The sequence below is a fragment of the Rhinatrema bivittatum genome, chromosome 4 (genome assembly GCF_901001135.1).
Source record: "Rhinatrema bivittatum chromosome 4, aRhiBiv1.1, whole genome shotgun sequence".
NCBI classification, from domain to species: domain Eukaryota; kingdom Metazoa; phylum Chordata; class Amphibia; order Gymnophiona; family Rhinatrematidae; genus Rhinatrema; species Rhinatrema bivittatum.
The window spans coordinates 485,440,266-485,467,339 of NC_042618.1; the positions used below are offsets into that span (position 1 = coordinate 485,440,266).

The 27,074-nt window shown below is 46.2% G+C and overlaps 1 protein-coding gene across 4 annotated transcripts in view; it reads right to left on the reverse strand.

Moving 5' to 3' along the window:
• Positions 1 to 27,074, reverse strand: part of LOC115089258 (synembryn-B-like) — a 234,028-nt gene that overhangs the window by 146,786 nt on the left and 60,168 nt on the right. The gene's annotated exons all lie outside the window — the stretch shown is intronic.

The following is a 27,074-nucleotide window of genomic DNA, read 5'->3' on the forward strand; positions in this document are numbered from 1 at the left end:
TTCTCTCTTTAGGGTAGATTTTTAAACCGGCATGCGGGCGCCCATGTGTGCATGGTTCCCGGCGCGCACACATGGATGCACCGATTTTATATCGGCACGCGCATTAAGGGGGAATTTTCTTAGAAGCGCATGGCGACGCAATAGGGCCTTCCCCAGTTCCCTCCCAGTCCGCCTCAATAAAGGAGCGGACTGGGAGGGAACCCCCTACCTACCCTGCCTCCCTTTTCCCCTCTCTGCCCCGACACCTAAAACCCCCCTAGCTAGTTTTTTTTGTTTTTATACTTACCTGCTCTCCCGAGCAGTAGTAAGTTGCAAGTTGCGCGGGTTGGCCAGCTGGCTATCGGCGCACACTTCAGTGGGACAGCGCCCAATGGTGCTGACCCAGCCCACTCAAGGCCCACCCACGTTCCATCTAGACCCCACCCCGGCCTGCCCCTTTTGAATTGAGACAGTTTTTGGCGCATACCAGGAGATATGCACATGGCCTGGGCCCTTTAAAAATCCCTGCAGCGTGCACGCAGCCTAGCCACCCATATTTCTGGGTTTTTATGCACACCGGCATTTTTAAATTTACCTGTTAGGCAGGAACTTAGGATGCATGCACAGAACCATCCTATTGTGTAAAATCTGGTATAAGGTGGATAAATCAATAGGGCTTGGAGCTCATTGATTCTGTGGGCCAAAGTGACCATCACCGAAAATATGACCTTCCAGATCAGATACTTCAGCTTGCAAGAGTCTACAGACTCAGCAAGAGCTTTCATCAATTGGGTCAATAATACATTGACATCCTCTGACACAACGGGAGGCTTCAAATGAAACAAATCCCACATAAAACGGATAACTAAAGCTATGCAGCGATAGGTCCGACTCTGAAAGATGTAAAAGGTAATCAAGCAGTTTTTGTGTCAAACAGGAGAAAGTATCCAGTGTCTTCCCTCACACCAAAAGGCAAACCTCTTCCACTTTGCAGCCATAACACTTCCCCATGGAGTCCTTCCTGGAGGCCAGAAGAACACAAAATACATCTTCAGAAAGATTCAAGGATTGTAGAGCTACCCTCTCAACATTTAAGCTGCAAGGGCCAAGGATCTGATGCTGGGATGGCACAACAGTCTGAGTGATTAGAGATGGGGGAATTCCCCAACCTAATTGGTTTTCTAATGGACATCCCCTGCAGCAATAGAAATCAAATCTGTCTCAGCCAAAAGGTCATTATGAGAATCATAATCCCCCAGTCTCTTCTAAGCTTCAACAAGGTCTTGAGATAAGAGGGATTGGAGGATTTATGTATAGGAGACCCTGGCCCCAATTTAGGGCAAAGGCATTTGAGGTTAGTTTGCTTGGGTCCCATTTCTGGAGCAGAAGAGCAGGACCTTTCTGTTCAGAGGAAATGCAAACACACCTACCTCAGGTGTGCTCTACTTACAAATTATCTGGTTTGCTACTTTCCTATCTGGAACCATTCATGTGACTCAGCCTCCACTAGGACCTTCTCCTCACCTGCCAGCTAAATGGCTTTGAGATCATCCCCTGAAAGATGGCCAAATCTCACACAGTACAGTTTCCTGACACAGGAGGTACAATCCTGCTCCTCCCTGCTTGTTGATCTAGAACATTGCTATTTAATTGTCTGCCTGGACAAAGATAATTTTGTTGGCCAATTGATGTCTGAAAGCCTTCAGAGCTTACCAAACCACCCTTATCTTGAAGAAGTTTATTTGATAAAGCTTTTCCTCAGCAGACCAAAGACCCTGGATGTACAACCTCTCTACATGGCCTTCCCATCTCAGGTTGGACTCATCCGCAGTTAAAACAGTTTGAATTGGGGAAATTTGTAAGGCAATACCCCTGGATCAGCCACCAGGAAAGGTAGTCCCTTCAGAGACTGGGAGACTCATATGCTGCCCTGAAGATCTTGAGTGGCTTGAACCCACTGTACTCTGAGGGTCTATTGGGATCAGACATGTCCTGTTATTAATATGAGGCCTAATATCCTCAACATTTTCCATGCTAATACATGCTGACTCATTCTTATACTCGGCCTGTGGATATAAATGTGATAAACCTCTTGGAACAATGTCTCCAAATAGGTTTGTTTTGTGCATACCTCGACACGAATGAACCTCATTCGTAAACCAAGGTATGCTGGGAATAATCTCAATCTCTCAATTTTACTGCTAATGCTCTTCTTTGTACTTGCACTGCGTTAAAGAGTGTCTATTTCTGGAATTCATAGCATGTAATTTTTATAGGCAACATATCAAGGTGCACTTGAAAATTCTTGTTAATCAGTGGCACCCAATATAATTGAGACTATTTCTGTATCTTTCTGCCACATTTTCTTGGTCTTTGATTACATCTCTTGGTATTTAAGGATCATGGCTTTCTTCATGCAATCCACAGAATAGTCGGTGGATATAAACAGTTCTAGCAACAATGCCATTCTTGTGTTTTTCTCCTTTACCACAATATCCAATTTTCTAGGTTCAATCTTCCTATCAGTTGGAATAGGAATCTCCCATGTGATCACAACTTCTTTATTCTCTTCTATTTTGTTAGCATTATGCTCCCAGTATTTTTTTGGTACATCAGTGTTATAATGTTACACAGTTTCTAATGGATAAGCTATGCCACCTTGTTGTGCATTTCTGTATACAGGCCTTCTGACATCAGCACGTCACATCAGTGATGAGATATGTAACTTTCCAGTTCTATTCTTTACAATTTGCATTTGTCCGTTTTGCCATTAATTTTTATGCTAACTGTGAACCATCTTGTCTACAGTCCACTAACCTGTGCTGCAATTATCAATGTCTCAACTATAGCTTTGAGTTTACCTTTCCTTAACCACTGCCTTGTCAAATCTTGATCCACGAGGGTTTTAAATATTTTTTTAGATTTTTTCTGAAGTAGCTCTTTGTACTTCCCACTATATTTGTGCTTCTGTCAGTTATCTTTCCTTGTTTGTTAGTCTAATTCTTTAAAGCTATTTTTCTCTTCTTTCCATTCAGGTGCTGGTGGATTTTCAGTCATTCCTTCTATTTGCTGAAATGATTATCCAAGCTTAAGGTCTGAGAATGATGATGCTTTTGCCCGAGTCATGTCTAGCAGTGCTCCTATAAATTCTAATTCAGATGACAGGTTTAAGTGGGGTAGTTAATGACAAACTGTGTAATTCCAATATCAGGATGGTTTTGCTCATAATAATTTTTTTAATTCTATCTTTTGTGATACTTCAAAGCAGATTACATTCAGGTACTGTAGGTATTTCTCTATTCCCAGAGGGCTTACAATCTAAGGGGTTAATTTTCAGAAGGATTCATGCATGTAAAAGTAGCATATATCGTAGCAATTTTCAAAAGCTCATTTATGCACTTAGGGCCGGATTTTAAAAAGGTTACGCACAACCTTTTAAAATCTGCCCCTTAAAGTGCACTTACATATGTAAAACCTATTGACAATTCAAGGGCATATATTGTAGCAGTTTTCAAATGTGCATTTACATTCATAAAACTTAGTTTTAAGGGTTTAAATCCTTTTGAAAATTACTACCTAAATTTGTACCTAAGACAATGGAAGGTGAAGTGACTTGCCCAAGGTCTCCAGGACTGTCAGCGAGATGTCACTGATTCTGAGGCACTGCCTTGAGAAGTGCTCTTGATAAGCTAGTCATCCAGATAGAGGAACACTGCACCTCCAATCTGCATAGATGCACCATCACTATTGCCAGTCATTTTGTGAAAATGTATGATGCTAGACCAAAGGGCAGCCTGCGATATTTACACATCAAAATCACAGAACATATAGAAAGACATGGTTTAATGGAACAAAGTCAGCATGGCTTTACCCAGGGCAAGTCTTGCCTCACAAATCTGCTTCACTGTTATGACCGCTGGCCGCGGCAGACTGCGACCGGGGATCGGTCGCTCACCTTCGCAGAAGGCCCATGCACGGACGCCGAGGCTGGCGTCGGCAGGCCGCCTCCGCGGCAGTGCTGCTACTTTCCAAGATGGCCGCGGCGTCCTCTCTCCACGGCTAAGCCCCGCCCCCCTGAAACTCACTAGGGCTGCGCAGGCGGCAAGAACCTGGCCTTAAAGGAACCCCAACAGGAAGTTAGGGGGGGTTCCTTCCTGCAGGCTCCATCTTCTGTAAACTATTTAAGGCAAGGTCTGAGCCGTCAGACCTTGCCTTGGCTTCGTGGCTCTGGTGGTGTTTCCTGCTCGTTGTTCCTGTTTTGTTCCTCTGTGTGGTGATTCCTGGATTGGCTGACGTTCCTGCTTGGCTCTCTACCCCTGGACTGGCTGCGGAGTGCTCTGGCTCTTGATCCCTGGACTGGCTGTGGTACTTTCTGGCTCTCGACCCTTGGACTGGCTGTGGAGTGTTCTGGCTCTTGATCCCTGGACTGGCTGTGGTACCGTTTGCCCTCACGACCTGCTGGAGGCGCCAGCTTCTGTTTCCACGACCTGCTGGAGGCGCCAGCTATCTGGATTAAACGACCTGCGGGAGGCGCCTGCATCCAGATCTTCATCGAGCCTCTCCAGCGATCCTTGTGTTTGGCCTCGCCTTCCGACGATAGAACTACCTTCATTGCCGGACCAAGGGTCCACCTTCCAAATCATTACAGTAAGCCAAGGCCATGGACCCGGCCGAGGCCTCCACCCTAAGAGCAGTTCCTGGTTTGGCTCAGAGGATCATGGAGCAACAGAGTATGTTAGAATCTATGGCAGCCTCCACAAAACGACTCAATGCTCGGCTTGACGCTGTAGTCGCAACTCATTCCAGCCCTCCGGCTCCCATTCCTCCGCCGGTACCAGTTCCACCGGTTACACAAGGATACCATCCGCCTGTTATTCCACTACCTGCTCCTCCTCGATATGCCGGGGATCCTCGTCTTTGCTTAGGATTTCTGGATCAGTGTGGCATGCATTTTCGTCTACAAAGAACTCTGTTTCCGGATGATATAACCAAAACCACCTATATTTTATCTTTACTGGAAGGTAAAGCTCTGGCCTGGGCCTCTCCACTTTGGCAGCGCTCGGATCCAGTATTGCAGGATCTACCACGATTCCTCGAACTGTTTCGAACAACGTTTGAGGAACCAGGGAAGCAAGTTGTTGCCAGTTCTGACCTTTTGCATTTCCGTCAAGGAGGACGATCCATTACGGATTACAACATTGAGTTTCGGACGCTGGCCATGGAACTTCATTGGGAAGAACCTGTTCTGCGATCAATTTATCTGAACGGACTATCTGCCAGAATTAAAGAGCTAGCCGATCGAGAACTTCCATCCTCCTTAGATGCTGTAATAGAAATGGCTACCAGGATTGACAGACGGCTGCAAGAAAGGGCCAGGGAAGCGCTAGGATCACGGAGACGCCCGGCTATTCCTTATGTCCCGCCCTTCACCTCCACTACTCCACAAGAGCCTTCCGTTTCTGAGGGACCTGCAGCAGAACCCATGCAATTAGGCCGAGGACCTCTAACCCCCGAAGAACGTCTGAGACGTCACAAGGCTGGCCTTTGTCTCTATTGTGGGGGATCTGGTCATCGTATAGCCACATGCCCTAATCGGCCGGGAAACTCCAAAGCCTAGGGTGCTCAGGGGGAGTTACTCTAGGTCTTGTATCCCCATCTTCCCCACTCACTGTACAAGTTACCCTTGACATCAATGGACATGAGTTTAACACTTTGGCTTTAATAGACTCTGGTGCGGGGGGAGAGTTCATATTACAAGAACTAGTGGATCAACTCCAGATTCCCACTCGACTCTGTTCCACATCTTTGATCATCTCATCTATCCATGGCGAACCATTACCAGGGAAGATAACGCATCAGACGGAACCAATTAACTGCCATATTGCACCTGACCATACCGAACAAATCATCTTCTACGTCCTCAGCAAAGCCATTCACCCAATAGTTCTCGGTATCCCCTGGCTGCAACGCCATAATCCTCAATTTGACTGGACATCTTTAAGACTTACCCAATGGGGGTCCGGATGCCATGGGACCTGCTTACAGAGACCTACTTCTGATTCTGGTTTCGTCTGCACCTCGGTACTGCAGAAACTACCCCCTCAATACGAACAATTCGCAGATGTTTTCACCAAAGAGGCCACGGATATCTTACCCCCGCATCGAGAATTTGACTGCGCTATCAGATTGGTTCCAGGATCCACACCACCGCGTAGTAAGGTTTATCCTTTATCTGCCGCGGAGACACAGGCGATGTCGGAATACATCCAGGACAATATACAGAAGGGGTTCATCTGTCAATCCAACTCTCCTGCGGGGCCGGTTTTTTCTTTGTTGAAAAGAAGGATGGGACTTTACGCCCTTGCATTGACTTTCGTGGGCTCAACGCTATCACCATTAAGGATCGTTATCCCCTGCCTCTTATTGCGGAGCTGTTTGATCGTCTGCAAGGAGCTCAAATATTCTCCAAATTGGACCTGCGAGGGGCTTATAACCTAGTTCGGATTCGGGAAGGAGACGAGTGGAAAACGGCATTCAACACCAGACATGGACACTATGAATATCTAGTTATGCCCTTTGGATTAACGAATGCTCCTGCTGTCTTTCAACACTTTATTAATGAGATTTTTCGAGACTTATTATATATCTGTGTGATTGTTTATCTCGATGATATTCTAATCCTTTCCAGGGACCTACAGTTGCATCGCCAACATGTGACGCAAGTGTTGCAACGCTTAAGGGAACATTGTTTATATGCTAAACTGGAGAAATGCATCTTTGAAGCGGAGTCATTACCTTTTTTAGGATATATTATCTCAAAACAAGGTTTCCAAATGGATCCGACCAAAGTAAAATGTATACAAGACTGGCCTCAACCCAATGGTCTACGAGCACTCCAACGTTTTCTAGTTTTTGCTAACTATTATCGTCATTTCATCAAGAATTTTTCTAAACTAACCGCACCGCTATCTGCACTAAGACGTAAGGGGGTTAACATCAAAATCTGGCCAGTAGAAGCTATAGAAGCATTCCAAACTCTCAAGGACGCTTTCCTACGGCAACCCTGTCTCCGCCACCCGGATCCCAGACATCCGTTCACGGTGGAGGTGGATGCTTCTACAGAGGGGTTTGGAGCAGTTCTGAGTCAGAACGATGCAGTTGGGAAATTCCACACTTGTTCCTATTTTTCAAAGAAATTTTCTCCTGCGGAACGCAATTATTCCATTGGCGATAAAGAATTGTTAGCCATCAAACTTGCATTTGAAGAGTGGCGTCAGTGGTTAGAGGGGGCTCAACATCGGATCACAGTTTTTACGGATCATAAAAACCTGACGTATTTGCAACAAGCCCATCGCCTGAACCCGCGTCAAGCCCGCTGGGCGTTATTTTTTACATGTTTCGACTTTGAATTAAGATATCGACCAGCAAGCAAGAATATTAAAGCCGATGCACTATCGTGATCATTTATCACAGAAGACGCAGAAGAACCTGTACAGTACATTATTGACCCGGCCCGTTTCATTCTTTCGACGACCTTCACAGTTCCTATCGGCAAGACAGTGGTACCCAAGAGGATCCGCAATAAAGTTTTAAAATGGGGACATGACTCTCAGGTGGCTTGGCACCCTGGACGTAGACGAACGCAGGATCTGCTTCAACAACACTATTGGTGGCCGGGGATGCACAAGGACATTCGAGCGTATGTTGACTCTTGCCCTGTTTGTGGGCAGCACAAGAACCCTACAGGGAAACCCTGGGGTCAGTTGCAACCACTTCCAACGCCCACTAGACCATGGACACACATCTCCACCGACTTTATTGTCGACCTCCCAGTCTCCGAGGGACATACGGTAATATGGGTAGTGGTTGATAGATTCTCTAAGATGGCCAATTTTACACCACTGCCCGCCCTTCCCTCCGCTCCCCAATTGGCACAGCTATTTATGTCACATATTTTTCGCCTCCACAGTATACCCCAGCACATCACGTCTGATCGGGGGTCTCAATTCACGGCTCGATATTGGCGAAGCCTCTGTACCAAGTTTCAGATTGCACTGGACTTCACCACTGCTTTCCACCCTCAGGCCAACGGGCAGGCAGAGAGAACTAATCGAGCTCTGAAACAATTCCTGCGCTCTTACGTCAACACCCGACAAGATGACTGGGCGGCTTTGCTGCCCTGGGCAGAATTTTCCCATAATTTCCATTCCTGTACTTCGACTGGGGTCTCTCCATTTCAAATTGTCTTTGGTCACCAACCTGCTCCGCCAGTACCACTACCTCTGCCTGCCCCCTCTCCGGCGGCCCAGCTCACCGCCACCCACTTTGAAAAACTTTGGACACGTACTCAACGAATGTTACGGAGAGCGGCCCTGACCGCTAAGAAATTCGCCGACCAACATCGGAGACCAGCACCATGTTTTCGTCCTGGAGATAAGGTCTGGCTCAGTACCAGATATATCTGTTTACGGGTTCCCTCGAAGCACCTAGCCCCTCGGTACATCGGGCCTTTCCCGGTAATCAAACAATTAGGTCCAGTGACTTATCGATTACGCCTCCCGGCTACCCTACGCATTCACAACTCATTTCACGTTTCCCTCTTGAAGCTGTTACTCCTCAATTGGCCCTCTCGGAAGGTTCCTGTTTCTTCTTCATTGAGGGCAGAAGAAGATACTTATCAAGTTCGAGAGGTTCTTGATGTTCGCAGGCAAGGTCGTAAATGGGAGTATCTTCTGGCTTGGGAGGGATTCGGCCCAGAGGAGAATTCTTGGGAGCCTGCTACGAACATCTTGGACAAGGATCTCCTCAAAAATGTCCACATCAGTCATCCTGGGAAGCCCAAGCCTTCTAGGGGGAGGCCTAAAGGAGGGGGTACTGTTATGACCGCCGGCCGCGGCAGACCGCGACCGGGGATCGGTCGCTCACCTTCGCAGAAGGCCCAAGCACGGACGCCGAGGCTGGCGTCGGCAGGCCGCCTCCGCGGCAGTGCTGCTACTTTCCAAGATGGCCACGGCGTCCTCTCTCCGCGGCTAAGCCCCGCCCCCTGAAACTCACTAGGGCCGCGCGGGCGGCAAGAACCTGGCCTTAAAGAAACCCCTACAGGAAGTTAGGGGGGTTCCCTTCCTGCAGGCTCCATCTTCTGTAAACTATTTAAGGCAAGGTCTGAGCTGTCAGACCTTGCCTTGGCTTCGTGGCTCTGGTGGTGTTTCCTGCTCGTTGTTCCTGTTTTGTTCCTCCTTGTGGTGATTCCTGGATTGGCTGACGTTCCTGCTTGGCTCTCGACCCCTGGACTGGTTACGGAATATTCTGGCTCTTGATCCCTGGACTGGCTGTGGTACTTTCTGGCTCTCGACCCTTGGACTGGCTGCAGAGTGCTCTGGCTCTTGATCCCTGGACTGGCTGTGGTACCGTTTGCCCTCACGACCTGCTGGAGGCGCCAGCTTCTGTTTCCACGACCTTCTGGAGGCGCCAGCTTCTATTTTCCACGACCTGCTGGAGGCGCCAGCTTCTGTTTCCACGACCTGCTGGAGGCGCCAGCTATCTGGATTAAACGACCTGCAGGAGGCGCCTGCATCCAGATCTTCATCGAGCCTCTCCAGCGATCCTTGTGTTTGGCCTCGCCTTCCGACGATAGAACTACCTTCATCGCCGGACCAAGGGTCCGCCTTCTAAATCAGAACATTCACTTTTTTGAAGGAGTTAATAAACATGTGGATAAAAGTGAACCGGTAGATATAGTATACTTGGATTTTCAGAAGGTGTTTGACAAAGTTCCTCATGAGAGGCTTCTAGGAAAAGTAAAAAGTCATGGGATAGGTGGCGATATCCTTTCCTGGATTGCAAACTGGCTAAAAGACAGGAAACAGAGAGTAGGATTAAATGGACAATTTTCTCAGTGGAAGGGAGTGGACAGTGGAGTGCCTCAGGGATCTGTATTGGGACCCTTACTTTTCAATATATTTATAAATGATCTGGAAAGAAATACGACGAGTGAGATAATCAAATTTGCAGATGACACAAAATTGTTCAGAGTAGTTAAATCACAAGCAGATTGTGATAAATTGCAGGAAGACCTTGTGAGACTGGAAATTTGGGCATAAAAATGGCAGATGAAATTTAATGTGGATAAGTGCAAGGTGATGCATATAGGGAAAAATAACCCATGCTATAGTTGCACAATGTTAGGTTCCATATTAGGAGCTACCACCTAGGAAAAATATCTAGCGTCATAGTGGATAACCACAATGAAATCGTCGGTTCAGTGTGCTACGGCAGTCAAAAAAGCAAACAGAATGTTGGGAATTATTAGAAAGGGAATGGTGAATAAAATGGAAAATGTCATAATGCCTCTGTTTCATGCCATGGTGAAACCACACCTTGAATACTGTGTACAATTCTGGTTGCCACATCTCAAAAAAGATATAATTGCGATGGAGAAGGTACAGAGAAGGGCTACCAAAATGATAAGGGGAATGGAACAGCTCCCCTATGAGGAAAGACTAAAGAGGTTAGGACTTTTCAGCTTGGAGAAGAGACGGCTGAGGGGGGATATGATAGAGGTGTTTAAAATGATGAGAGGTCTAGAACGGGTAGATGTGAATCGGTTATTTACTCTTTCGGATAGTAGAAAGACTAGGGAGCACTCCATGAAGTTAGCATGTGGCACATTTAAAACTAATCGGAGAAAGTTCTTTTTTACTCAAGCACAATTAAACTCTGAAATTTGTTGCCAGAGGATGTGGTTAGTGCAGTTAGTATAGCTGTGTTTAAAAAAGGATTGGATAAGTTCTTGGAGGAGAAGTCCATTACCTGCTATTAAGTTCACCTAGGGGCGGATTTTAAGAGCCCTGCTCGCCTAAATCTGCCCAAATCCGGGCGGATTTAGGCGAGCAGGGCCCTGCGCGCCGGTGAGCCTATTTTACATAGGCCTACCGGCGCGCGCAGAGCCCCGGGACTCGCGTAAGTCCCGGGGTTTTCTGAGGGGGGCGTGTCGGGGGCGGGCCCGAACCACGCGGCGTTTTCGGGGCGTGTCGGGAGCGTTCCGGGGCGGGCCTGGGGGCGTGGCTACGGCCCGGGCAGTCCAGGGGCGTGGCTGCGCCCTCCGGACCCGCCCCCAGGTCGCGTCCCGGCGCGCTAGCGGCCCGCTGGCGCGCGGGGATTTACGTCTCCCTCCGGGAGGCGTAAATCCCCCGACAAAGGTAAGGGGGGTTTAGACAGGGCCGGGCGGGTGGGTTAGGTAGGGGAAGGGAGGGGAAGGGGAGGGGAGGGCAAAAGAAAGTTCCCTCCGAGGCCGCTCCGATTTCGGAGCGGCCTCGGAGGGAACGGGGGTAGGCTGCGCGGCTCGGCGCGCGCCGGCTATACGGAATTGATAGCCTTGCGCGCGCCGATCCAGGATTTTAGCGGCTACGCGCGTATCTACTAAAATCCCACGTACTTTTGCTTGCGCCTGATGCGCCAGCAAAAGTACGCCAAATCGCGCGGTTTGAAAATCTACCCCCTAGAGAATAGCCACTGCCATTAGCAATGGTAACATGGAATAGACTTAGTTTTTGGGTACTTGCCAGGTTCTTATGGCCTGGATTGGCCACTGTTGGAAACAGGATGCTGGGCTTGATGGACCCTTGGTCTGACCCAGTATGGCATGTTCTTATGTTCTTATATTCTTATGTTCTTGCCGTTCTCTCCAGCGTCCCCGGACCGGCTTTAGTGCTGCCTCCCGCCATTCGCCCTCAGGGGCGTCCCCCTGTTCTGACGTCATGACGTCCGGGTATATCTGTCTACATTATTTGCTAGCTCGTTGAGTTAGCAACAGGATTCGTACGGATGGGATTTGCTCTCTGTTCCTAAGCTATTCTGCCACTCCAGCGCTATCTGGAACTCTTACTACCCTTCGGGGTCTCTAACCGGGTACCCGCTCCTCGGGGGCCTCTTTGCTTCTTTCAAGTGCTATCAGGAAACCGGTACTCGCTCCTCCAGGGCCCATGTTCCCTGTGCTGCTGCCTGCAACCTCTACCCTTCTACTTGGAAGAACTAACTTACAGTGACCATCATTGAGTACAGAAACCATCTCTCTCCACAGTACTGCTTCACTGGAATCAGGTACTCGCTCCTCGAGGGCCTGCTCTCTGCTCCAGTGTCAGACCTCTCGTCTAGTGGAATCTCTGTTACTGCTAAGTGAGTACAATGCTACTGAGTCTCTCTGCTCTAAGGGATCAGGTACTCGCTCCTCGAATGCCTGCTCTCCCTGCCTCGGAGCTTCTCCTATTTCTACACTGGGACTCTGAATGTTATTCTTATTGTGTGCTCATAACTCCCAGTCTCTTTCCGCTACAACACTGCCTTGCAGAGGATCCGCTGTTCCAGCGTTTTGTGTGAGACATGCCCAGCTGGGCTCTACAACCACTACTCACTTCTGCCACCTCTAACAGAAGATTCAAATCTGTGTTTGTCTGTTCGGAGTCTAGCCTGACACCATGGTCCCTCACGGGACTGCCTCTGTGGGCATGGTCAGCTGCCACAATGTCCAAGGATCCACCCGAACACCATTAACCATAACAGATTGCTAATTCCATGGATCCGGCTCAGCTCAACGCCTAGGCCATTCCAGGCCTGGCCTTGCTGAACAACAAGACGCATTGGAGAAATTGACTACTGCGTTTCATCAGCTGCACGCACAGAGGAATCAAGGTTCTACATCTAGTAATGAAGATCAGTTACCTGAAGTAACTATAAAGACTATTGTGCCTCTTGCTGCTCCAGTACGTTTTTCTGGGGAGATTCAGAGAACTAGAGGCTTCTTAAATCAGTGTTGTATGCATTTTGCATTACAACCCACTCATTGCCCCACAGCGTACGCCAAGAATACTTATATTCTATCCTACCTGGATGGAAGGGTTTTGACTTGGACTTCCGCGCTGTGGGAATGCAAAGACCCCATACTTCAGGATACTGCCGGATTTATGGACTTGTTTAAATCTGTTTTTGATGATCCTGCCCGATATACTGTCGCTGGTTCTACAGTGGTGGACCTGAAGCAAGGCAACCGACCCCTGGCTGATTTCGCTATAGAGTTCAAGACTTTTGCGGCTGAATTACATTGGGACCCTATATGCCTGAAAACTCTCTTCTTCAAAGGTTTGGATTCCCGCTTGAAGGACGAGCTGGCTGCTCGTGAAACACCTGACTCACTGGATGAGCTAGTGGCCTTAGCTACTAGGACTGATCACCAGCTTCGTGATAAGGTGAAAACATGGTTTTCAAATGAAAACATGGTTGTTCAAACAAGCTTACCCAGAATAAAAAAAAACAAAAAACTTACACAGTCTCCAATAAAAATAGACCACATTGCGTCTACTCCATCTTCCTCATACTGAGGAACCATATGTTGCTATCCTCCTTCCTCGTTCATACCGAGGAACCATGTTAATGTTAATGTTACTGTTATTTCTTTTTTCTATCCTACTTCTTGTTCCCCTCCTCCCAGTTTTTTAATTCCCTGTTAAAATGTAATTTCCAAACTTTACCAGTTTTGCTGTAAACCGGCATGATGTCCACAACTAATGCCGGTATATAAAAATGTTTAAATAAATAATAATAAATAAATAAGGTGCAAGAACTCAAGCCTTGTAAAGGACCTGTTCAGAAGGAAGTTCGTGTTAAACCTGCACTCAGGATGGTTCCTTTGACTCCTGTTGCCAGTGGGGAAGAACCGATGCAGCTAGGTTGCAGTCACCTGACATCCAAAGAGAGAAGACTTCAGAAAAGGAATGGATTGTGCATGTACTGTGGACAAGCTGGTCATGCAGTCCAAACATGCACGATATGTCCGGGAAACGGACGGGCCGAAGTCCTGCGGGAGGACTCTTCTTAGGCCTCACTACGCCCTCTCCTCCGCTCTCTCTCCCGGTCTCTTTGATCTGCAGACCTTGGAATTTCAGACTCTTGCCCTGGTGGACTTAGGGGCAGGAGGTAATTTTATTCTTCAACGACTAGTGGAACATTTGAGGATTCACCTCACCACTCTGAAGACTTCACTACTCTTATCATCTATACACGGGGAGCCTTTACCGGGTAATGTTACCTGTTGTACCGAAACGGTATCCCTCCGCACCAGAGCTCTCCATACTGAAGTAATTTCCTTCTCTGTTTTGGAGAAGGCCATGCACCCTATTGTTCTTGGGTTACCCTGCTTGCAGCTGCATATGCCACAATTTAATTGGGCCACGTTGGAACTCTCCCGTTAACACCATTAACCATAAAAGAACAGTAGAAAACTATGCTTAACTACCTCAATATGCAGTGTAGTGGCACTGGAGTGGGGACACTGTGGGGCTGATGTAGTTAATATGCATTTCTTTATATTTGTAGTATAGAAATAGAAAAAAAAATCAAGATCCACTGTCAGATGCACACCCATCTTTATTATTATTAGTTACATTTATTGCAATACATCAAGCCTTAATGCAATTTATAAATTACAATCCAGAGAATATAAAACTAACAAAAAATTATACTAACATGGAGCTTTTCTTGATGGTTGATTTTGTGAAAGTTATGTTCCTGTGTAGTAGACTTTCCCAAGATCAGGAAAGAGCAAGGAATAAATCTGCCAACTTCTGGTCAAGCAATATTTGGTGAGGCTATCCTTTTGTTTATATATTATTCTTTCTACAGAACTAAGTTCTCAAAAGACCTACAAAATTAATTTTCTGGGTGACTGTGCCTGAGTTATTCTTTTCAGAGTGAACAGCCTGACTTTCTGATCTCTGTCATCCTCTGACAGGTTTATTTATGGCAAAGGAGTGTATGAAAATCTCCAGCTATGGGAAGTGACTGGCAGTGTGCAAAAGCACACAATGGTGTTTGCATTCCTACTGCAGGGGGCAGGCAGACCCTCTTCCATTTCCCTTCCCAGAGATCATTAATCACTAAGATCTGACACACTGCCCCATCAGCTCCCAAGCCTCCTGAGCCGCACATCTTAAAGCAACCCCACACCGCCAACAGCACAAATGGCCCTGTCTAACTATTCAAAGTGCAGAATTTTACATTGTTCTTACCTAAATAACTACTACAGGAAGGACAAAGACAGAAGCAAGAATAAATAAGGAAAGGGGGAGAAAGTGAGAAGGAAGGAACACAAGAAGAAATATGGGAAGGACTGACAAAATTGTGAGGAAGGGGGCAGCAGGAGGAAGAGTGACTAAATCTGGGAGAATTTCCTGTCTCAGTGCCTATCAGTATCATAAGGAACCATGGGGTCAGTTCCTGGCAGCCACTCAGGGGGTGGCAGATAAGATTTTAGAGATTGCTGGGGAGGAGCACCAGTGACATAGGAAGGCTACACCTAGGATTTTAGGGAGTCATTTACTAAGCCATAAACACTAAACACCCTGTGGTACCAATATGTGGTATTTTCTTTTTTAGTTCACATTTCTTTATTGAGTTTTAAAGTCATAACTGGAAAATTGAAGAAATGATAATAATTAAACTTCTGCTGGTAACACAGGTAAAGTAAGATAGAACAATATTCAGAGATTCACACCACTATACACAAAAATGTCCTCCCTTTTCTTCTTCAGACATAAAGAATGATAACATGGCCACCATTATACCAGATACTTAAAAGATTACAAGAGTGATCTACAGGTCCCCACATTTTTACCCATATGGCAAGTCTATTATACTTGACAGCCGCTTATTTTTCATAGTTATAAAATAAACATGCAGAGTTCCACCAGAAATATATATTAAGCCAAGTATTATTCTTCCAGTTAGTCAAAACCGCTTTAAAAGAAATAGAAAGTAAAAAATCCAACAGCTTCCCCTGAGAAACAGTTAGTGGAGAATGCATGGCCAAAGATTTCAAAATTATAATAAATAATAAATAAAATGAATAATAAAAATTATAATAGTATAGGAAAGTGAATGATTAATATTCAAAAGTGCTGATATTTCCTCCCATAACTCCTGCTAAAAAAAATCTTAAAGAACAATAGTAGATCAATAGTAGACAGAATGTAGCATAAAGAGAAGCACAAGACCAACACTTATGAGAGTAACTCAGACTTATGCAATTTCCAGGGGGACCATAGAGCACAATGCACAGCAAAAAACACTGGGAGAAGAAAGTGATATGCGAACAGAAAATCTCCAATAGAAAGTTACTACTTAGTTGAAATCATATCCCACCGTTTCTTCAAACCGTTTCATTGAGAAGATTTAGCATCCTTAATATATTTATATAAACTGGAGGCCACATAACTCTGATGACAGAAGTATAATGTTATGGATCCCTGCCTGCGGGTCCCCCCGCGAGCAGGCACTCACCCCATGCTGCCTCTTCACCCAACGCGGCACGGATGCAGCCAAAGTCGGGCCTTGCCGCGCGGTTGGAGTCACAGACTGAAGTTCTTTCTGCGGCCCGGAGGCCGCCCAGGCATGTCCTCTTGACCGCGGCCGGAGCCGCAGACTTTCTGCCTCTCTTTGCGGCTAGAAGCCGCCGCTGTCACTCCTTCTTCACGGTGCGAAGGCCGCGTCCCTGGGCTCGAGTGGCGGCTGGAGCCGCCCCCGGGGCTTCCTGCAGCAGCTGGAGCCACTGCCGTCATCAGGGCCTGCTCTCCAGGCCCAGCCCTGCCTTCTGCGTGAGGACGTCGGTGCAGGCCGCTGTCCGCGGTCTTCTGTATTTAAAGGGCCAGACACAGGAAGTGTGCTGGCCCCACCTCTGATTGGACTTCCTGCTCCAGCCCTATAAAAGGGCTGCTCCGTCACTACGTCTTCGCCTTGCATGGGAGTTACTTCACTCTGGAGGCTCCTGCCTGCCAGTGCTCCGTCAGGTCTTCTTCGTGGAGCTCCTCTTCGCTTCGTCTCGCCATGTCAAGTTATGTCTTCATGCTATGTCTTCGTGCCTGAGGACCTCGTCCAGGTGTCCTGGTGTTCATCTCCTGGTGTTTCGCCTCCTGGTGAAACACCAGGAGGAGTAACGGTGGTGGGGGCAACTTGGCAATAATGATCATAACATGATCAAATTTAAACTAATAACTGGAAGGGGGACAATAAGTAAATCTGCAGCTCTAACACTAAATTTTAAAAAGGGAAACTTTGATTAAATGAGGAAAATAGTCAGAAAAAAACTGAAAGGTGCAGTTGCAAAGGTTAAAAGTGTTCAACAGGCATGGACATTGTTTAAAAATACAATCCTAGAGGCGCAGTCCATATGTATTCCGCGCATTAAGAAAGGTGGAAGGAAGGCAAAACGATTACCATCATGGTTAAAAGGTGAGGTGAACGAGGCTATTTTAGCCAAAAAAAACATCCTTAAAAAATTGGAAGAAGGATCCCTCTGAAGAAATCAGGATAAAACATAAGCATTGTCAAGCTAAGTGTAAAACATTGATAAGACAGGCGAAGAGAGAATTTGAAATGAAATTGGCCATTGAGGCAAAAACTCATAATAAAAACTTTTTAAAATATATCCAAAGCAAGAAACCTGTGAGGGAGTCGGTTGGTCCATTAGATGACAGAGGGGTTAAAGGGGCTCTTACGGAAGATAAGGCCATTGCAGAAAGACTAAATGAATTCTTTGCCTTCGTGTTTACTAATGAGGATGTTGGGGAGATACCAGTTCCGGAGATGGTTTTCAGGGGTGATGAGTCAGACGAACTTAACGAAATCACTGTGAACCTGGAAGATGTAGTAGGCCAGATTGACATACTAAAGAGTAGCAAATCACCTGGACCAGATGGTATGCATCCTAGGGTTCTGAAGGAACTAAAAAATGAAATTTCTGATCTATTAGTTAAAATTTGTAACCTATCATTAAAATCATCCATTGTACCTGAAGACTGGAGGGTGGCCAATGTAACCCCAATATTTAAAAAAGGCTCCAGGGGCGATCCGGGTAACTATAGACCAGTGAGCCTGACTTCAGTGCCGGGAAAAATAGTGGAAACTATTCTCAAGATCAAAATCGTAGAGCATATAGAAAGACATGATTTAATGGAACATAGTCAACATGGATTTACCCAAGGGAAGTCTTGCCTAACAAATCTGCTTCATTTTTTTGAAGGGGTTAATAAACATGTGGATAAAGGTGAACCGGTAGATGTAGTGTATTTGGATTTTCAGAAGGCGTTTGACAAAGTCCCTCATGAGAGGCTTCTAAGAAAACTAAAAAGTCATGGGATAAGAGGCGATGTCCTTTCGTGGATTACAAGCTGGTTAAAAGACAGGAAACAGAGAGTAGGATTAAATGCACAATTTTCTCAGTGGAAAAGGGTAAACAGTGGAGTGCCTCAGGGATCTGTACTTGGACCGGTGCTTTTCAATATATATATAAATGATCTGGAAAGGAATACGATGAGTGAGGTTATCAAATTTGCGCATGATACAAAATTATTCAGAGTAGTTAAATCACAAGCAGACTGTGATACATTACAGGAGGACCTAGCAAGACTTGAAGATTGGGCATCCAAATGGCAGATGAAATTTAATGTGGACAAGTGCTTTCTGCTAGGATCTTTCTGCTAGGATCCTTTCTCAGTCTCTGTCCTCCTCCACTGCAGGGGCTCGTGCGGTCGGCACAGCTCAGTCGGGGCAAGAGCCCGCTCACCCCTCCCTTCTGTGAGCCAGCAGTGAACAGTGAACCGGGAAATTAAGAGAAAAAAAGGGACAAGAGGGCTCAGAAACCTGCAAAATAAAGAGAAGCAGCAGGACCACGTGGTGAGTGATACTGCTCCCACCCCCAACCCAGCCGTCTAACCCAGCACTGTTTTCAGGCCCTTAAATTGCAGACGCTCCCTGGGGCGTCGCGCACCAGGCGTCGCGCACCCGAAGGAGCGTGACCTAAGGGGCGCGCCCCTTGGAGCATCCCAGAGCAAGAGCCATTACCCACCCTTATCCATCCATCCAGCGATCACACATCCACCCATCCAGTCTCCAGAAGCATTCATCCAGTCTCCAGAGGCACTCATCCAGCGGCACTCATCCAGTCTCCTGCAGCACTCATCCAGTCTCCAGCGGCACTCATCCAGTCCCCAGAGGCACTCATCCAGTCCCCAGAGGCACTCATCCAGCAGCACTCATCCAGTCTCCTACAGCACTCATCTAGTCTCCAGCAGCACTCATCCTGTCCCCAGAGGCACTCATCCAGCAGCACTCATCCAGTCTCCTGCAGCACTCATCCAGTCTCCAGCGGCACTCATCCAGTCCCCAGAGGCACTCATCCAGTCTCCAGCGGCACTCATCCAGTCTCCTGCAGCACTCATCCAGTCTCCTGCAGCACTCATCCAGTCCCCAGAGGCACTCATCCAGTCTCCTGCAGCACTCATCCAGTCTCCTGCAGCACTCATCCAGTCCCCAGAGGCACTCATCCAGCAGCACTCATCCAGTCTCCAGAGGCACTCATCCAATCTCCTGCAGCACTCATCCAGGCTACAGAAGCACACATCCAGTCTCTAGCAGCACATCCAAACTCCAGTAGCACTCATCCAGCACCGATCCAACCTGAACAATAATGTACTACCGACCACGCACCTACAAATCACTCATCCCAATCATGATTTCCCCCACTACACAGTTACTAGGCCTCACCCTATTCACCATAATCCTATTCAACGCCCAATCTCTCACCAACAAAACTCTTATACTCAACGACATACTGCAGGACACAACCCCAGACGTTTGCGCCATAACAGAAACATGGCTCAAATCCACGGACATCACACTCATTAACCAATTACCAACGCAGACTTACGATTTCTTCTCCATCCCAAGACAAAAAAAAAAGAGGAGGGGGTATCTTCCTAGCTGCAAAAAAATCCTTAAGGTTCTCACACCACCCCATCAGTACAGTAACTAAACTAGAACTAGGATTGTTCAAATCAGAACAACTCCAAATCCTGCTAGTCTACGCCCCTCCAGGCTTACTAGAGTCAGACTCCTCTCCTATCATCGAAACCATAACTCTGCATCTCAATCTTGACTCCCCTGCTATAATCCTGGGTGACTTCAATTTACATGTTGACAAAGTTCCCCTCTCTACAAACTGTGAAGCCCTCCTCACCGCACTGTCAGCGATGGGATTCAGACAACAAATCAATAAACCCACCCACAAAGCAGGCCACACGCTCGATCTACTCTTTACAAACACTGGTATTTCTCTTACAAAACAACCAAATTGCAAAAAAGTCCCATGGTCAGATCACTCTCTAATCTCCACCAGCTTTTCCTTACCTCGATCAGACTCCAAACTCAACTCAAGACCCTCTTTCCTATACAGAAAACCTTGCAACTCGGAACATCTAAGTAAAGCTCTAACCTCGGATCTACCACTCATTGAAGTATCTACCCCTAACGCTGCCCTCCAATCCTGGTCCAAAATAACAAAATCTATAGCAAACACTCTCTGCCCACTGACAACCAAAACAAGGTCTGCTAATACATCCAAACGACATCCCTGGTATAATGATGAACTACGAAAACTCAAACAATTACTTCGGCAAAAAGAAAGAAAATGGCGCAAAGCCCCTTCACCAGCCTCACTCTCTGATTACAAACGATCACTCCATCTTTACAAAAGTACCACGTTGAAAATCAAAAGAGACTACTATGCCCGAAAGGTTCATCATCTCAGCTTTGACTCAAAAGCTCTATTCGCCTTCGTTTCCAGCCTCACTAAACCTATCACTCCAGATATAACCGACATCACCCGAACAAGACATCACCCGAACAAGACATCACCCGAACAAGCCCAGACTAAAGCAGACGAATTGGCTCTTCATTTTAACAAAAAAATATCGGATCTCCTTAATCAGCTGATTCCAAACACTACGTCTCCAGATAACACATATCTTCCCCAAAATAAAGACATCCAGCTTAATGCCTTTGAACCCATCACAATCACAGAGATACAAAATGTATTAAAAAGAATGAAACCGTCATCACACCCATTTGATCAAATCCCTACCAAAATGCTTCTTCTTATCCCGGACACAATAGCAAAAACCCTAGCAGATATTATAAACTGCTCCTTATCACATGGCATCTACCCAGATGACCTAAAAAACTGCCTCAATCAAGCCACTGCTAAAAAAACCAAATCTAAATGCATGTGATCCCAACAACTTCCGCCCTATTTCCAACCTACCATTTATAGCTAAAATCATGGAAAAACTGGTAAACACCCAACTATCCAACTACCTAGAGGACCACAGTATTCTGTCCCCAAACCAATATGGTTTTCGCAAAGCCGCAAGCACCGAAACGCTACTAATTTCACTCATGGACTACCTACTCTCTGGTATTGATAAAGGCCAAGCATATTTACTAATCCTCCTTGACTTCTCGGCGGCCTTTGACACCGTCAACCACGCACTTCTTCTAAAACAGCTGGCAAACATTGGTTTAACAGGTGCCACACTAAACTGGTTCAAAACATTTCTAGAAAACAGAGGATACAGAGTCAAAATTCATAATAAAGAATCCCAATACCACCCTTCTAATAGAGGAGTGCCGCAAGGATCATCACTTTCACCCACCCTTTTCAATGTCTACCTGCTACCACTCTGCCAACTACTTACAAAATTAAGCCTGAAACATTTCCTTTTTGCAGACGACGTACAGATCGTAATCCCTATAAAAGAATCAATCTCAAAAACAATGGAATACTGGGACAGTTGCCTATTAGAAATTAAACTTCTCCTCAACAGTCTAAACCTTGTACTCAATGCTTCGAAAACAGAATTCCTGCTCATATCACAGGAAAACAATAACACACTTCCTAAACCACCCACACTCCTTCAAACAACCCACATAAGAGACTTAGGAGCCATCCTAGACAATCGTCTCAACCTCAAAACATTCATTAACCAAACCACCAAAGATTGCTTCTACAAATTACATATCCTGAAAAGAATAAAACCGCTGTTTCACACTCAGGACTTCAGAACAATCTTGCAAGCAATAATCTTTTCCAAACTAGATTATTGCAACTCATTACTATTAGGCCTCCCAGCTTCTTACACCAAACCTTTACAAATGGTTCAGAACTCTGCAGCCAGAGTCCTTACAAATTCCAGGAAAATTGACCACATTTCACCTATTCTCAAAAACCTCCATTGGCTTCCGATCCACTATAGAATCATGTACAAAACCATTAACATCATTTACAAAACTATCAACCAACACACGCAACTCGACCTACAAATACCACTTAAAAAATTCACCTCCGCCAGGCCTATCAGGGAACACTACAAAGAGTCACTCCAAATTCCAAAGGCCAAAACCTACCAACATAAATCCTTGAGTCTCAGAGCCTTCTCATCAGCAGGTCCAGCTCTCTGGAACTCGATCCCACCTGATTTGAGACAAGAGCCATGCTCTTTAACATTTAGGAAAAGACTAAAAACTTGGCTTTTCAAAAAAGCATTTCCAAGCCTTGAATAAAACCTCCTCTCACTAGCACTAACTCGTATGCAATAATGGAATGTAAACACGAATCAACCAACCTCAAACCCTCTCTCACTAATTCCTGCTGAATATTTATCATACTATTACCATTCACAACTGTGTCATATTTATTCATTTGATTACCTATGTACCATTTCATAGTCTTATTTTTTCACTTGCTATTCTAATGTATCAATAGGCTGAAATGTAAATATTGTGCTGTTCAATTTCTCCCCTTCCATCCCAAGTTTATTTTCCTTGTTTTTTGTAACTTTCCCTCTCCCTTTTTCTGATTCACTGTATTTAAAGTTCAAGGTTCTTATTGAAAATATTGTTTTTTACGTTACGTTATGCTTTACACTCCTTGTTATTTGTAAACCGGGTTGATGTGATGCCTATCATGAAACTCGGTATAACAAAAACAATAAATAAATAAATAAATAAGTGCAAGGTGTTGCATATAGGGAAAAATAACCATTGCTGCAGTTACACGATGTTAGGTTCCATATTAGGAGCTACCACACAGGAAAAAGACCTAGGCATCATAGTGGATAATACTTTAAAATCGTCGGCTCAGTGTGCTGCAGCAGTCAAAAAAGCAAATAGAATGTAAGGAATTATTAGGAAGGGAATGGTTACTAGAACGGAAAATGTCATAATGCCTCTGTATCGCTCCATGGTGAGACCGCACCTTGAATACTGTGTACAATTCTGGTCGCCGTATCTCAAAAAAGATATAGTTGCGATGGAGAAGGTACAGAGAAGGACAACCAAAATGATAAAGGGGATGGAACAGCTTCCCTATGAGGAAAGGCTGAAGAGGTTAGGGCTGTTCAGCTTGGAGAAGAGACGGCTGAGGGCGGATATGATAGAGGTCTTTAAGATCATGAGAGGTCTTGAACGAGTAGATGTGACTCGGTTATTTTCACTTTCAAATAATAGAAGGACTAGGGGGCATTCCATGAAGTTAGCAAGTAGCACATTTAAGACTAATCAGAGAAAATTCTTTTTCATTCAACGCACAATAAAGCTCTGGAATTTGTTTCCAGAGGATGTGGTTAGTGCAGTTAGTGTAGTTGGGTTAAAAAAAGGTTTGGATAAGTTCTTGGAGGAGAAGTCCATTAATGGCTATTAATCAATTTTACTTAGGGAATAGCCACTGCTATTAATTGCATCAGTAGCATGGGATCTTCTTAGTGTTTGGGTAATTGCCAGGATCTTGTGGCCTGGTTTTGGCCTCTGATGGAAACAGGATGCTGGGCTTGATGGACCCTTGGTCTGACCCAGCATGGCAATTTCTTATGTTCTTATGCCCTCTTTGGTGTTCACATCTGCGCTCCTGAGCCTTCTGGTCCTGTCAGTCCTGCTCCCTCGGATGACGTCTTTCCCAGGTTGGAGAGGCCTGCAGGTGGACTGGTGTCCTGATCTCCTGAGCAGTCTCGTCCTGCCAGCCGTGTTGGTGCTTCGGATGACATCGACTTCATCGTCAGAGTCCCACCTCGACTGGATCCTTCCTGCGCTTGTCCCGCTCCCAGCGTGGTCCGTGACCAGTCTCCTCGGGCTGTGTAGGGCGCGCAGTGGTACAGGGTGGTCCGCCACTGGTCCCACAGGTGGACTGAGTAGGGCGCCCTGAGAGACAGCGCCAATGTCCTCCTGCCCTGCGTCTTCTCTTGTTTGGATTTCCAGTTCCTCGTCATGTCTGTGATGCCATTGCATCAACCCAAGTCTTCGTCTGTGATGCCGTTGCATCAACCCAAGTCTCGACTGTGATGCCGTTGCATCAACCCAAGTCTTCGTCTGTGATGCCGTCGCATCAATCCTAGTCTGCCATGTCTTCGTGTCAAGGCCCGTCTGCCCTTGACCTCAAGCCAGGCCTGCTGCTCCATGCCGATCCAAGCGGCAGGTCCGAAAGGGCTTGGAATGGTCGGAGGACCATTCACATTCCAACATCATCCTGTTGTTGGCCTTGGGAGTTTGCCGGCCTGGCGGAGGGTAAGACCATCTGCCATGGTGGATCACGCCGTCAACCCTCGGTTCGGTCCTGGATCCATCTGGGGTCGGGCTGAGGCCCAAGGGCACACTAAACACCCCCGTAACTTAACATATAAAACTATAGAAATAACTTGTGGGTGAATTGTGAAGAAACTAGAGATGCTAGCCCAGATACAGTGCTATAATTATGCCCAGGAAAAAACTTTTTGTCTCTAGCAATTCCTGATGTTACATTTACCCAATCAATATTGGGGTAATTGAAATCTCCCATTATTATTGTACTGCCAAATTGGTTGGCTTCCCTAATTTCTCTTAGCATTTCATCATCTGCCTGACCATTTTGTTCAGGTGGACGGTAGTATACTCCTATCACTATACTCTTATCCAACACACATGGGATTTCTACCCATATAGATTCTACTGAGCATTTAGGCTCTTGTATGATCTTTATCCTGTTGGACTCTATACCCTCCCAGACATAAAGTGCCACACCCCTACCAAGTTGATCCTCCCTATCATTGTGATATAATTTGTAACCTGATATAGCACTGTCCCATTGGTTATCCTCCTTCCACCAAATCTCTGTGATGCCAATTATGTCAATCTCATCATTGACTGCTATACACTCTAACTCTCCCCTCTTACTTCTTAGACTTCTGGCATTGGCATACAGACATTTCAAAGTGTGTTTTTTGTTTGTATTAACTACCTGCTTTTCAGTTGTTAGGGATAATTTGGAAATCATTAGCTTCGGTGATTTTTTACATTTAGGTACATGGACGTTTGCTTTTATTGGAACCTCTCTGTTGGGATGCCCTAACTCTCTTGTTTCATTAGTATCCTTCAAGGATACATTTCTCCGAACCATGCACTGCTGAGTGACTGTTGGCTTTCCCCCTTGTTCTAGTTTAAAAGCTGCTCTATCTCCTTTTTGAAAGTTAGTGCCAGCAGCTTGGTTCCACTCTGGTTAAGGTGGAGCCCATCCTTTCGGAAAAATCTCCCCCTTCCCCAAAGGTTTCCCCTGTTCCTTTCAAAACTGTATCTCTCTTCCTTGCACCATCGTCTCAACCACGCATTGAAACTCTGGTGCTCTGCCTGCCTCTGGGGACCTGCGCGTGGAACAGGAAGCATTTCAGAGAATGCCACTCTGGAGGTTCTGGATTTCAGCTTCCTACCTAAAATCCTAAATTTGGCTTCCAGAACCTCTCTCCCACATTTTCCTATGTCATTGGTGCCCACATGTACCACGACAGCCGGCTCCTCCCCAGCACTGTCTATAATCCTATCTAGGTGACGCGTGAGGTCTGCCACCTTCGCACCAGGCAGGCAAGTTACCAGACGGTCCTCACATCCACCAGCCACCCTGCTATCTACTTTTCTAATAATTGAATCACCAACTATGATGGCCGGCCTAACCCTTCCCTCCTGGGCAGTAGCAAGAGGACAATACATCACCTGGAGAACAGTTCCTTGCTACAGGATCACTTCCTGCTACACCAGGGTGATGTTCTCCTACTGGGAGACCTTTCTGATCCAAGGCAGCACTGGGGCTGCCAGACTGGATTTAAGACTTGGCTACTATGTCCCTGCAGGTCTCATCAGTGTACCTCTCTGTCTACCTCAGCTCCTCCAAGTCTGCTACTCTAGCCTCCAGAGATTAGACTCGTTCCCTGAGTGCCAGGGGCTCTTTGTACCAAGTGCACATATTCAATCTCTCACCGGCGGTTACTTTAAATTTCCAGGTGAATTTACTAATCAGCTAGTGTCCTACAAGGGGATGATTAAACTTTCAAAACTTTCAGTAGGAGTGGAATCGAGTGGAGGAGTAGCCTATTGGTTAGAGCAGTGGGCTATGAACCAGGAGACCAGGGTTCAAGTCCCACTGTTGCTCCTTGTGATCTTGGGCAAGTCACTTTACCTTCTATTGCCTCAAGTTCTATAAACTTAGATTGTAAGCCCTCTGGGGATAGGGAAATACCTACAGTACCTGAATGTAATCCACTTTGAAGTGCTGAAAAAAGTGGAATATAAATCTAAATAAATAATAAGGGCTGGTACAATAGTATGATTTAGATAAGACCCAGATTGACTTTTAATGAGAAAGTGTCTCTTGCCTAAAAGAGTGGGTGGGAAAGACAGACACTAGAATTAACTATCTCTGGCTTGCTTATTACCTCAGACACACACAAACTCTAAAGAATAGATCCCTCTGTTTCACCTTTCACCAAACGTTTATAAGTCCAAAGATTTCCCAAAGATATACTTACCAATCATCTTTAACCACCATTAAATTGATCTTCACTCAGTTAAAGGGTTTGAGATTTGCGCGCCTAATGGCGCACGCTTCCAGTCCTCTTCTACTGCAAAGGGTGTGGGGCCTCTGGAAGCTGGGGCTGTGGAATTCAATCCCTGGATCGCTTGCAGTGACCTCTGGAGTCGTCTCCTAGGGGATGCTGGGAGCAGTATGCAGATGAGCATTCCGGTCCTCTTCTACTGCAAAGGGTGCGGGGCCTCTGGAAGCTGGGGCTGTGGAATTCAATCCCTGGATTGCTTGTGGTGACCTCTGGACGCCTCTCCCGGGGGATGCTGGGAGCAGTATGCAGATGAGCGTTCCGGTCCTCTTCTACTGCAAAGGGTACGGGGCCTATGGAAGCTGG